Source organism: Rutidosis leptorrhynchoides, chromosome 2, assembly GCF_046630445.1.
Source record: "Rutidosis leptorrhynchoides isolate AG116_Rl617_1_P2 chromosome 2, CSIRO_AGI_Rlap_v1, whole genome shotgun sequence".
Lineage (NCBI taxonomy): Eukaryota > Viridiplantae > Streptophyta > Magnoliopsida > Asterales > Asteraceae > Rutidosis > Rutidosis leptorrhynchoides.
Window position 1 is genome coordinate 469,792,559 of NC_092334.1, and position 15,361 is coordinate 469,807,919.

The following is a 15,361-nucleotide window of genomic DNA, read 5'->3' on the forward strand; positions in this document are numbered from 1 at the left end:
AATTGTTAAATTTTAAATAAAGTATTCTATATTTAGATATATTTCTAGTTTATAGGTACTATATTAAAATAAAAGTTTGGTCAATTTTTAACTCGTAAATGTCGCGAGTTAGCACAGGTAGGTTGAAAAAAATCAATAGTTGACTATTTAGATATAAATCCATTTAAAAGTCGAAGTGAGAAATTTTTTAATAGTTGACTCAAATCAAGATACTCTATATTATTTAAGGCACACTTGTGAGATGAGACTTCTTAGACCACATCCCCTCCCCTCTGTATATTAAAACAAAGCTGATAAATTCATTTAAAAGTAGAAGTGAGAAATTTTTTAATAGTTGACTCAAATCAAGATACTCTATATTATTTAAGGCACACATGTAAGATGCGACTACTTAGACCACATCACCACTCACCTCTCTATATTAAAACAAAGCTGATATAAGATTACATCTCAAAATTTTTCCTTTAAGAAGCCATCTCCACCTTACGATTACCCAACCTAAGGTTTTATATTCATCTTAGCTTGAAATTGCCTCTTTGCTGCTAAGATTTTGACCATTTCTAATAGCAGTTTATGCACTTTTTGTTCAAAAAGTGCAATATGTCTGTGACATAACAATATCAGTTTCTGACACAAAATAACTCAAAATGTCAATTTTTTTTGTCAGTTTTGTGTATGGTCCACAAGTTTTTTATTTTTTACATTTTATTAACAAAATTAGCACATGTATTTAATAAAACTAAAAATATAATTTTCAATAAAATAGTAAAAATTACAATATACTAAATAAAAAAATTACTTAAATTAAAAAAGTACAAAATACTAAATAAAAAAAGTACTTAAAAAAAGTACTAGTAACCAAGTCGTCGTTTTCGGATGATTCATCGGTTTGTGGCGGTGGTTTGTCGACCAAATGCTTGTTCCAAAAGTCGTTGCTCCAAAAAAGTTGATTTTATTGTTCTTGGATGAGAGGAAGACAGTGAGACATAATGATTGAGATTTGTTGTAGATTATTCGAGTTTGATGAACTACCACCCAAATATCTTCCGTATTGGAGTTGGTGGTCTTTGATTTGGATGAGACATGATTTTTTTTTAAGATATAGATGAATGTATTGTGAAAAAGATGAAGATAAATATATTATAAATATGTATATATATATATATATATATATATATATATATATATATATATATATATATATATATATATATATATGTATGTATATATATATATATATGTATATATATATATATATATATGTATATATATATATATATATATATATATATATATATATATATATTGTAACGACCCGTCAAAATCGCTATTGACGCGGCACGTTAATCATTGATTCCACAGTGAGGTTTTGACCTCTATATGATACGTTTTGATAAAATATTGCATTCATTAAAATAAGTGACTTTCTAAACATAGAAAGTTATAAACATGTGGGCAAGTGCTTAGGTATAAGCAAAACCCCGAAATACATAAGTCTTTAATTTACAGGTTGACAGCACAGTCCAATTATTTATTACACAACACAGTTTTATTTTGAATGCAATAAACTTTGTACAAAGCATGAGAGACTCCATGCAGGCAACAAGCACATCACAGCGGAAGCATTCTAAGGACCTGAGAATAAAACATGCTAAAAAGTCAACACGAATGTTGGTGAGTTATAGGTTTAATTGCTCGAGTCATAAACATGTATAAAGATAGACCACAAGATTTCATCAAAAGTTTATCAATAGATTCTACGTAACAGAGCACCCTGGTAACTAAACTTAACGCTATAGTGATAATTACCCCATTCGTTTTAATACACGCAAACCAACGTGTCTTAAACTCAAATAACATACGTCCATTAAAAGGCTAGCGCTCTAGCTCGGACGGGGATGTCAAGCCCTATGGATCCATATACAATTATTCGCGCCCACCAGTCCATATCCTATGTACTGGCAGCTACTAGTTACCAAAGCTAAGGGATTTTCGGTTTAACTCAGTGTAGAATTTTGTATGTACTTGTGTCTTATTGCGTTTAAAATAAATTGCATGTATTCTCAGCCCAAAAATATTTAAAGCATTTAAAAAGGGAGACTATAACTCACAGTTCAATATTGCGATTCAATATTGTAGGCAAATTGCGTAGACGTAATGATGGTAGACGACTGTATGGTTGGTCTTGGATTCAAGAACAATACCCCGAACAATACCCAATATTTCCTTATTTTAAAACGGTTTGAAACCCGAATTAAAAATACCCTCGAATATACTTTATTATTATTAAACTTAAAATTAAAATTATAATTATAATTATAAATATAAAATTTACGTACTTAAATTATTATGAAAATTCGTCGAGCAAAACTGACCTTTTATAGTACTTTTCGATTTACTGTAGCTCATGCGATCGCATGAGTTTTCAGTGTTTTTGCCATGCGATCGCATGGCCGCCTTTTCTGTTTTTGTTTGCTAGTTCGTCGACATCAAATAGTGTTTTACTGTAGCAAATAGTGTTTTACTGTAGCAAATAGTGTTTACTGTAGCAAATAGTGTTTACTGTAGCAAATAGTGTTTTACTGTAGCAAAATACGGTTTCACTGTAGCACTGTAGCAAAATACGGCTTTCACTGTAGCACTGTAGCAAAATACGGTTTCACTGTAGCAAATAGTGTTTTACTGTAGCAAAGTCATTTTTGCTTGTACATCTTATAATATATATATATATATATATATATATATATATATATATATATATATATATATATATATATATATATATATATATATATTCATTCTATTTAGTTAAATAAAAAATTATCAATTAAAGTTGTAATATTGTTATTTTAAATAGTTAAATGCATTACAAATTGATAAATTTAAGTATTATCTTTTCATATGTATTAAAATATTAAATGTTTGTGAGGGCCCATTTTTATTTTCGCCTAGGCTCTTTGAATTGTTGAGACAGCTCTGGAGGTAGCTAAAGCTATATCTTAATCGCTTAATACTATTGAATCCGGTTCAAAGATTGTAGTTGTTTATTCTTACTTAGTAACTTACGTGCTGGCATGTTTTTGAGAAGTTTATCTCGATACAATGGATTATGCAATATTACTATGTTAACTATTAGACAAAAATAGTGAATAGTAATCAGGGACATTTTCGTCCTTTTAACTTTTTTTTTTTAACTTTTTCCTTCCTTTTCCCAAATAAAGTCCTCAACTTTGTTCAAAAAATAAAACCGACCCCCCCAAACAGGGGATAAAGTGTCAAAAAACTAATTTCATAAAAAAATTTAACTAAACTCCACCCAAATATTCAAAGGGTCATATCTCTCGCTCGATTTTGAGTGACCTCTCTAATTTCTTTGTAGGAATCTAATGCTGATGAAATGGTAGCTCTAACTAAAGAACTTCAGGTAATTACTCGTTGTTAAATAAATTCTAGTGCTTGTTTTTCTTACTCTACCTAAAGTTCTTATTAATAGAAAGTTTGGAACTGATTATAAACATAATACATCAATCTATATGATTATTTGTAATATTGATTGATATTTTACTTACTGTTTATGAAAAACACTTTCTTTAAGATTTTATATGTGCTAATATTGATTGATTGTGAACTATTGAATCTAATTATATTATAACTTATATCGATGTTGGCTACAGAAGGATTGAAAACACGAGGTACTGTTCAACAACGTGCTGGAAAGTTGTGCATACCGACAGTACTTGCTCTAACTTCCCTGTCTTTTATTACTTTTATCTACTATGTGATACAAATACAATTAAAGGATATATGATAATGTAGTGATGATGATGATGATGATGATGATGATGATGATGATGATCTTAAAATTTTAAAATCACAAACTTTGATGAATTCACTGTTTAGGCTAACATGTAAATACAGTGTTTTGGGAAGTGTCATCTATTCAAAACCGATCCATAAACGTTACTAGGAAGTTCTCAACTCTTTCAATTACGAAGATAGTAAGTAGTGACTGTCATCTATCGCTAAAATTGTCATTTGTGGATATATTTGATGGGAACTATGTCACAACTGGCAATTTACAAAGCGAAAACAAACAACTGTTTAACAAATATTTCCCGATTTGTATGAAACCGTGAGGATGCTAACAAATAATGTATACCAAATCCATCCCAAATCAGTCATAAATCAGCAAATAAAGGATTAATTAAGCGCACACAAAAGACAAAAGCTTTTTACGTGGAAAATCTCTCAAAATCGAGAGTAAAAATACGGGAACCGTAAACCACTTAAATTTCACTGTAGCACTGTAGCAAAATACGGTTTCACTGTAGCAAATAGTGTTTTACTGTAGCAAAGTCATTTTTACTGTAGCAATTAATGTTTTACTGTAGGAAAGTCGTTTTTGCTTGTACATCTTATAATATATATATATATATATATACATACATATATGTATATTTACATAATATTAAATCATAAAGAGAATTGGTTTAAATTAGTCGAAATTTTTCGGGTCATCACAGTACCTCCCCGTTAAAGAAAATTTCGTCCCGAAATTTTGAGTAGTACCTGTTTCATGAGCGATATCAGTGAACAAATGTGGATACTTTTGCTTCATTTGATCTTCACGTTCCCAAGTAAACTCGGGTCCTCGTCTTGCGTTCCAACGAACTCTAACTATCGGTATTTTGCTTTGTTTTAATTGTTTGACCTCACGGTCCATGATTTCAACAGGTTCTTCGATAAAATGGAGTTTATCATTGATTCGTATTTCGTCAAGAGAAATTACGACATCCTCTTCAGCTAAACATTTCTTCAAATTTGACACGTGAAATGTGTTGTGAACACTACTAAGTTCTTGCGGTAGCTTTAATCGATAAGCAACTGTTCCAATTCTTTCGGTGATTTCAAAGGGTCCTACATACCTAGGACTTAGCTTTCCTCGTTTACCGAATCGTACAACGCCTTTCCAGGGTGACACTTTCAACATGACTTTGTCGCCCACTTGAAATTCTAGCAGTTTTCTTCTTACATCAGCATAACTCTTTTGGCGACTCATGGCCGTTTTCAATCGCTGTTGTATTTGAATGATCTTTTCGGTGGTTTCATGAATAATTTCTGGTCCAGTAAGTTGTCTTTCTCCTACTTCACTCCAACAGATAGGAGATCTGCACTTTCTACCGTAAAGTGCTTCAAATGGTGCTGCGTTGATGCTCGTATGATAGCTGTTATTGTATGAAAATTCTGCCAACGGTAAGTGTCGATCCCAACTGGTTCCAAAGTCAATCACGCATGCCCGTAACATGTCTTCCAATGTTTGTATTGTTCTTTCACTTTGACCATCTGTCTGTGGGTGATAAGCGGTGCTCATATCTAATCGAGTTCCCAATGCTTTTTGTAATGACTGCCAGAAACGTGATGTGAATCGGGTGTCGCGATCAGATATGATAGAGATGGGTACACCATGCCTGGAAACTACTTCCTTCAAATATAGGCGTGCTAATTTCTCCATACTGTCTGTCTCCTTTATTGGTAGAAAGTGAGCTGATTTAGTTAGACGATCAACTATCACCCAAATAGTATCATGACTACTTGCAGTCCTTGGCAATTTCGTAATGAAATCCATGGTTATTCTTTCCCATTTCCACTGCGGAATTTCTGGTTGTTGCAGTAATCCTGACGGCTTTTGGTGCTCAGCTTTGACCTTTGCACACGTTAAACATTTGCTTACATAAGTAGCAATTTCTGTTTTCATATTAGGCCACCAATAAAACTTCTTGAGATCGTGGTACATTTTTCCGTTTCCTGGGTGAATTGAGTACCTCGTTTTGTGTGCTTCATCCAGTACTAGTTGCCTTAGGTTACCATGTTTTGGTACCCATATCCTACCAGCAAAATACAGGGTTCCATCGGCTTTTTCTTCAAGTTATTTTTCTAACCCTTTGCTTATTTCGCCTTTTCCGTTTTCTTCTTTTAAAGCCTCTAACTGTGCTGCTTGAATTTGTTTTGTGAGATCAGTACGAATTGTAATATTCAAAGCTCGGACCCTAAGAGGTTTTACTCTTTCTTTTCGACTTAGGGCATCAGCTACAACATTAGCTTTTCCGGGGTGGTAACGGATTTCACAATCGTAATCGTTTAACAACTCTACCCAGCGACGTTGCCTCATATTGAGTTGTTTTTGATCAAAAATATGCTGAAGACTCTTATGGTCGGTGTACACTGTACACTTGGTGCCATATAGATAGTGTCTCCATATTTTGAGTGCAAAAACTACTGCTCCAAGTTCCAAATCGTGCGTCGTATAGTTCTTTTCATGAATTTTTAGTTGTCGTGAGGCATATGCGATAACTTTTGTGCGTTGCATTAATACACATCCTAAACCTTGGCGCGAAGCGTCACAATAGATCACGAAATCATCATTTCCTTCCGGTAATGACAAAATGGGTGCAGACGTTAACTTCTTCTTTAATAACTGGAATGAGGATTCCTGTTCCGTGGACCAATCATACTTCTTTCCCTTTTGAGTCAATGCAGTTAAGGGTTTGGCGATTCTAGAGAAATCTTGAATGAATCTTCGGTAGTAACCAGCAAGACCTAAGAATTGGCGGATTTGTGTTGGAGTCTTCGGTGTTTCCCATTTACTAATGGCTTCGATCTTGGCGGGGTCAACTTTAATTCCATGTTTACTGACAACATGGCCCAAAAATTGTACTTCTTGTAATCAGAAATCACACTTCGAAAATTTTGCGTACAATTCTTCTTTCTTGAGTATCTCTAGTACCAGTCTTAAGTGTTGCTCATGTTCTTCCTTGTTCTTCGAGTAAATCAATATGTCGTCGATAAAAACAATGACAAATTTGTCTAAATACGGTCTACAGATGCGATTCATTAGATCCATGAATACTGCTGGAGCATTAGTCAATCCAAAAGGCATGACTAAAAATTCATAGTGACCGTAACGGGTTCTGAACGCTGTTTTAGGAACATCTTCTTCCTTCACTCTCAACTGATGATATCCGGAGCGTAGATCAATCTTAGAATAAACACTTGATCCTTGCAATTGATCAAACAAATCATCAATCCTCGGTAATGGGTACCGATTCTTGATCGTTAATTTGTTTAATTCTCGGTAATCTATGCACATTCTCATAGATCCATCCTTCTTCTTGACGAACAGAATAGGAGCACCCCAAGGTGAAAAACTAGGACGAATAAATCCACGGTCCGATAATTCTTGCAACTGGTCTTGTAATTCTTGCATTTCTGAAGGTGCAAGTCTATATGGAGATCGGGCTACAGGTGCAGCTCCTGGTATGAGATCAATCTGGAATTCTACACATCTGAGTGGAGGTAGCCCCGGTAATTCTTTTGGAAATACTCCGGGATATTCTCTTACAACTGGCATGTCATCAATGCTTCTTTCTTCAGTATCGATCTTCTTTACGTGCGCCAGAATAGCATAACAACCTTTTCTTATAAGTTTCTGGGCCTTCATACAGCTGATAAAGTTCAGTTTTGAGTTGTTCTTCTCCCCATAAATCATTAATGACGTTTCATCCTTACGAGGGATGCGGATTGCTTTCTCAGCGCAAACAACTTCCGCTCTTGTTTTGGACATCCAGTCCATGCCAACGATTACATCAAAACTTCCTAATTTTACGGGTATCAAATCAATTTTGAAGGTTTCACCAGCGAGATTCATTTCGCAACCATGGCAAATTTTATCGGCTTTTATCAGTTTACCATTAGCTAATTCAATAGTATATTTATCGTCTAGAGGTAATGATGCACATTTTAGTTTAAAACTAAAGTCTTTACACATATAACTTCTATCAGCACCCGTATCAAACATAATAGAAGCTAGTTGATTATTAACGGTAAACGTACCCGTGACAAGATTAGGATCCTCACGTGCTTTACTGGCACTAACATTAAATGCCCTCCCACGTGCGGGTTCTTTGTTCTTCTCCTTATCAGGGCATTGATTTATAAAGTGACCAGACTTCCCGCATCCATAACATTTCTTGACATCGGTCAATTTTGTCTTTACTTCAGAAACGGTGGCATAACAATCTTTCGCCACATGTCCTTTCTTGTTGCACTTATCACAGACCACTTGGCAATAGCCTGCATGATATGTGTAACACCTTTTGCAGAACGGATGAGGTCCCTTATAGTTTGGACTTGCAGTTGCCCCATCTTGTTTACCTTTAAAAGTTTCTTGTTTCTTCAGGTGAGTACTTTTACCCTTATAGTCTTCCCATTTCCTCTTTCCTTCAGTTGTCTTGACTTCAGTAATTGGTGCCTTAATCGAACTCTCTGTGATCTGGTCCATGAGTTGGTGTGCCATTGTCATGGCTTCCTGCATCGTATTTGGTTTGGACAATGTAACATTTCCTTTGATATTGATCGATAAACCGTCAATATACATTTCTATCTTTCGTTTCTCGTTTGGCACCAATTCGGGACACAACAAGGCTAGTTCCATGAAACGCTTTTCATAGTTATTGAGATTCGCGCCGATAACCTTCAGATTACGTAACTCAGATTTCATTTTTCTGATCTCGTTTCGAGGACAGTACTCCTCGATTAGCATCTTTTTCAGTTCTTCCCAAGAGATATCATATGCCGTATCTATTCCTTCTGCTTTAGCATAATTGTTCCACCAAGTAAGTGCACCGTCTTGCAACGTACACGAAGCATACTTTGACTTGTCTCCGTTCGCACAATTACTGATTTTGAAAACGGACTCCATCTTTTCAAACCATCGGGTTAGACCGACTGGTCCCTCAGTTCCACTAAACGTCTGTGGTTTGCATCCTTGAAAAGTTTTATATGAGCATCCGTTTCGTGAGTTTGTGTTTACGGCTGCTGCTTTGGCTGCTGCTTCGGCTGTTGCTTTTGCTACCTCGGCTGCAGCAATTCTTTCATTCACACGTTTCTCGACTAGTTGCTCAAACTCAGCATCCGACATTTGAGACATGTTTCTTCAATAAACACAACAGATATAATTTAATCATATAGAATATTATAGGTAAAATGAGTTGTCAATATTTAATCGTAGCATATTAATAATATGAACCGATTATTATAAAAGCCTTTTCTTCTTATTAGCATTTTATAATTATTTCTAGGGTATTACCTACCCGTTAAGTTCATACATAATAGCTAGTACAAGGAATTAACTACTAAAATCCTAATAATATTCCACTATGAAAATTATAGCGAGTTACTACATTATTATGTAATAATAATAATAAGAAGTAGTAATAATACAAATAATTATTCCATGCATTTATTATTAATAAACCAAAATAATACAATACCATACAATACTGATATTTTACATATGCTTATTTTACATAACAAGATAGAGTAGCACACATAAGCAATAAAATAGCGCATGGAAGATTTATGGTTGCGAGGTCGTTCATTCAGAACTATCTGAAACTTCTTCCCATTTGGTTCTCTCTGCCAATTGTTTGTGTGCACATGGTCCGACAGACATTCTGGCAGTGTATTTTATTTTTAGTTGGGGTTTTGAGGTACCCGTTACCTCAGTGGGTTTAATACAATAAGGGTGGTTACGGATCGAATGGTCCTGTTCTTTTTTAATAATTAAGGACATTTTATTATTGTGGTTGTTTTTATTATCTATAGCAAGTTGGAATTTCTCCTTAGTGATCTCTTTTATTTCATTAGCGAAATCCTCCTCCTTACTGATCTCGTCTGATGACGAACTGTCTGAGTCATGTGTAGGAGAATATGATGACGAACTGCAAGAATATGTACCGGTGGTCATGAACCGAAATCTGCCAGGCGTAATCGGCACAACCCTCCCGTCGGCGGTATATCTGGACCAATGTCCATATTTGTTTAGAAATGGACGATCCTCGTTTACTCCAGGGATCATGGGTCCATGCCAACGATACTGTGGCTCCGGAAAACTAGAGTTGGGTGGAGCTGGAACCTCCTCTGGGTTTACCGGGAGTTGAGATTCCCCGGCTAACACAATTTCTTCTTTAATAGGTATTGGAACGCCCTTTTCAGTTGTGGATAGAATAGATTCAGTGTCCGATTCCGAGTCGTACAAAATGATAGGATTAGAGGAAGTCATCTATCACATAATTGAAACAACAATTACGTTAGCATATAAATATATCACATATAATGTTTTTGACCAAATAATAAGCAAAAATCAGTAACAACAGATATGGTCATAGTCCAGACTCACTAATGCATCCTAACAATTACCAGTTAAACACACTAATGTAATTTCTGGTTCCCTATGACCTCAAGCTCGGATACCAACTGTAACGACCCGTCAAAATCGCTATTGACGCGGCACGTTAATCATTGATTCCACAGTGAGGTTTTGACCTCTATATGATACGTTTTGATAAAATATTGCATTCATTAAAATAAGTGACTTTCTAAACACAGAAAGTTATAAACATGTGGGCAAGTGCTTAGGTATAAGCAAAACCCCGAAATACATAAGTCTTTAATTTACAGGTTGACAGCACAGTCCAATTATTTATTACACAACACAGTTTTATTTTGAATGCAATAAACTTTGTACAAAGCATGAGAGACTCCATGCAGGCAACAAGCACATCACAGCGGAAGCATTCTAAGGACCTGAGAATAAAACATGCTAAAAAGTCAACACGAATGTTGGTGAGTTATAGGTTTAATTGCTCGAGTCATAAACATGTATAAAGATAGACCACAAGATTTCATCAAAAGTTTATCAATAGATTCTACGTAACAGAGCACCCTGGTAACTAAACTTAACGCTATAGTGATAATTACCCCATTCGTTTTAATACACGCAAACCAACGTGTCTTAAACTCAAATAACATACGTCCGTTAAAAGGCTAGCGCTCTAGCTCGGACGGGGATGTCAAGCCTTATGGATCCATATACAATTATTCGCGCCCACCAGTCCATATCCTATGTACTGGCAGCTACTAGTTACCAAAGCTAAGGGATTTTCGGTTTAACTCAGTGTAGAATTTTGTATGTACTTGTGTCTTATTGCGTTTAAAATAAATTGCATGTATTCTCAGCCCAAAAATATTTAAAGCATTTAAAAAGGGAGACTATAACTCACAGTTCAATATTGCGATTCAATATTGTAGGCAAATTGCGTAGACGTAATGATGGTAGACGACTGTATGGTTGGTCTTGGATTCAAGAACAATACCCCGAACAATACCCAATATTTCCTTATTTTAAAACGGTTTGAAACCCGAATTAAAAATACCCTCGAATATACTTTATTATTATTAAACTTAAAATTAAAATTATAATTATAATTATAAATATAAAATTTACGTACTTAAATTATTATGAAAATTCGTCGAGCAAAACTGACCTTTTATAGTACTTTTCGATTTACTGTAGCTCATGCGATCGCATGAGTTTTCAGTGTTTTTGCCATGCGATCGCATGGCCGCCTTTTCTGTTTTTGTTTGCTAGTTCGTCGACATCAAATAGTGTTTTATTGTAGCAAATAGTGTTTTACTGTAGCAAATAGTGTTACTGTAGCAAATAGTGTTTACTGTAGCAAATAGTGTTTTACTGTAGCAAAATACGATTTCACTGTAGCACTGTAGCAAAATACGGCTTTCACTGTAGCACTGTAGCAAAATACGGTTTCACTGTAGCAAATAGTGTTTTACTGTAGCAAAGTCATTTTTGCTTGTACATCTTATAATATATATATATATATATATATATATATATATATATATATATATATATATATATATATTCATTCTATTTAGTTAAATAAAAAATTATCAATTAAAGTTGTAATATTGTTATTTTAAATAGTTAAATGCATTACAAATTGATAAATTTAAGTATTATCTTTTCATATGTATTAAAATATTAAATGTTTGTGAGGGCCCATTTTTATTTTCGCCTAGGCTCTTTGAATTGTTGAGACAGCTCTGGAGGTAGCTAAAGCTATATCTTAATCGCTTAATACTATTGAATCCGGTTCAAAGATTGTAGTTGTTTATTCTTACTTAGTAACTTACGTGCTGGCATGTTTTTGAGAAGTTTATCTCGATACAATGGATTATGCAATATTACTATGTTAACTATTAGACAAAAATAGTGAATAGTAATCAGGGACATTTTCGTCCTTTTAACTTTTTTTTTTAACTTTTTCCTTCCTTTTCCCAAATAAAGTCCTCAACTTTGTTCAAAAAATAAAACCGACCCCCCCAAACAGGGGATAAAGTGTCAAAAAACTAATTTCATAAAAAAATTTAACTAAACTCCACCCAAATATTCAAAGGGTCATATCTCTCGCTCGATTTTGAGTGACCTCTCTAATTTCTTTGTAGGAATCTAATGCTGATGAAATGGTAGCTCTAACTAAAGAACTTCAGGTAATTACTCGTTGTTAAATAAATTCTAGTGCTTGTTTTTCTTACTCTACCTAAAGTTCTTATTAATAGAAAGTTTGGAACTGATTATAAACATAATACATCAATCTATATGATTATTTGTAATATTGATTGATATTTTACTTACTGTTTATGAAAAACACTTTCTTTAAGATTTTATATGTGCTAATATTGATTGATTGTGAACTATTGAATCTAATTATATTATAACTTATATCGATGTTGGCTACAGAAGGATTGAAAACACGAGGTACTGTTCAACAACGTGCTGGAAAGTTGTGCATACCGACAGTACTTGCTCTAACTTCCCTGTCTTTTATTACTTTTATCTACTATGTGATACAAATACAATTAAAGGATATATGATAATGTAGTGATGATGATGATGATGATGATGATGATGATGATGATGATGATGATGATGATCTTAAAATTTTAAAATCACAAACTTTGATGAATTCACTGTTTAGGCTAACATGTAAATACAGTGTTTTGGGAAGTGTCATCTATTCAAAACCGATCCATAAACGTTACTAGGAAGTTCCCAACTCTTTCAATTACGAAGATAGTAAGTAGTGACTGTCATCTATCGCTAAAATTGTCATTTGTGGATATATTTGATGGGAACTATGTCACAACTGGCAATTTACAAAGCGAAAACAAACAACTGTTTAACAAATATTTCCCGATTTGTATGAAACCGTGAGGATGCTAACAAATAATGTATACCAAATCCATCCCAAATCAGTCATAAATCAGCAAATAAAGGATTAATTAAGCGCACACAAAAGACAAAAGCTTTTTACGTGGAAAATCTCTCAAAATCGAGAGTAAAAATACGGGAACCGTAAACCACTTAAATTTCACTATCACCAACAAAAGAGCAATACAATAATCTTTCTCTAGATCAACTAGAGGCATACTGTTGAAATGCATAATTGGTATTATAGAATGATTTGTGCAATACATTTGAGAGGCCTTATATAGCCAAAAAAACATTAGTAATGACAAGTGGGCTAAGCCCAACAAACATAATACATGGGCTAAGAACTATGGATAAATAATATGTCTAACATCCCCCGCAGTTTGAGCGGGTATACGCCGAACACTCAAACTGGAACGAAACTCATCAAACAAAGCAAACGGGAGGCCTTTGGTAAAGATGTCAGCAAACTGATATCTGGACGGAACATGTTGGACCCGAACTTGTCCCTGAGCAACTAGATCACAAAAAAGTGAATGCCAATCTCAATATACTTGGTCTGCTGGTGTTGAACCGGATTAGTAGAGAGGTAAACAGAGCTCACATTATCAGAATATACCAGAGTAGCAGAGGTGAGAGGACAGTGAAACTCGCGTATAAGGTTACGAATCCAACAAGTCTCGGCGACTGCATTGGCAACCCCACGATACTCTGCTTCTGTACTGGAGCGAGAGGGTGTGGTTTGCCGCTTAGAAGACTATGATAGAAGGTTGTTGCCGAGAAAAACACAATAGCCTAATAGCTTGAGGTAGATCGTCTAGTAGTTGGGCAACTTGCCCAATCAGCATCAGAGTAAGCTACCAATGTGGTGGGAGAAGATTCATATAACTGGAGACCAAGTTTTGTAGTTCCCTGAATGTACCGAATAATCCATTTGAGGGAATGCATGTGGTGCTCACGAGGGTCATGCATGAAGAGAAAGATCTGCTGAACGACATATGAAATATCTGGTCTAGTGAATGTGATATACTGTAATGCGCTGGTAAGGCCCCGATATAGAGTCGGGTCCTTGACAGAAGGGCCATGACTAGTAAGTTTGGCACCCGGCTCAACCGGGGTCCTGCAGGGATGACATGTAGGCATACTAGCTCACGCAATAATCTCGGCAGCGTACTGTTTCTGTGAAAGGAATAGGCGAGATGCAGTACGAGTGATGTGAATCCCAATAAAGTAGTTTAAGGGCCCCAAATCAGTAATGAAAAATTCCTTATGTAATGAAGAGATAACCTGCTAAAGTAAACCTGTGGAAGAAGCTGTCAAGGCAATGTCATCAACATGTAAGAATAGATACGCAATATCGTGTCCCTGTCGATAAATAAAAAGAGAAGTATCACTTCGGCTTTGGTGAAAGCCGATCCTCTGAGCATAACATGCAAAGCGCTGAAACCAAGCGCGTGAGGCCTGTTTAAGGCCATATAAGGATTTCTGCAATAAACAAACATGATCCGGATACTTAGGATCCTGAAACCCAGGTTGCTGATGCATATAGACAGTCTCTGAGAGTTGTCCATGGAGTGTTGTCGATGCCGGTTTGACAACCGGGCTGAAAGTCTCATCGCAATCAATGCCAATCTACTGGCTACGATTGTTCGTAACAAGTCGAGCCTTATATCTGCTCAAAATACCGTCTGCAGTATACTTGTGCTTGAATAACCACATTGAGCGAACTATGTTCGTGTCCGATGGGCGAGGCACAATTTTCCAAGTACTGTTGTTAATTAAAGCATTATATTCATCAGTCATAGCTTGTTTCTAGTTAGGTTCGTGAAGAGCTTCAGGGTATGTTCGAGGAATGGGAGATATGGTGGTTGTGTGAAGGTTGAGACGTTGAACTGGCTTGGTGGTCCCAAGGCGGGTTCGGGTGATCTGGGGTGAGTGGAGAGAGAAGTTGAGGAAGATGTAGCGTCGGTAGGTAGAGGTTGTGGCTCTTGAATAGGAGGAGGTGAAGGTGAGGGGTAGGGATGGCGCCCGCGGGTAATGGGCACGGGTTCTATATACCCGCGACCTGCCCGTCGGGTTTCTTTTTTGCAAGTTGAGACCCGTTACCCGCCCACGGGTAAAAACATTTCGCCTATGTCCGTGACCCGCGGGTAACCCGCGGGTAATAATAATATACAACTTTTTATTAGAAAATCCATATAATTTTATTAATTATAAAATCATATGTAC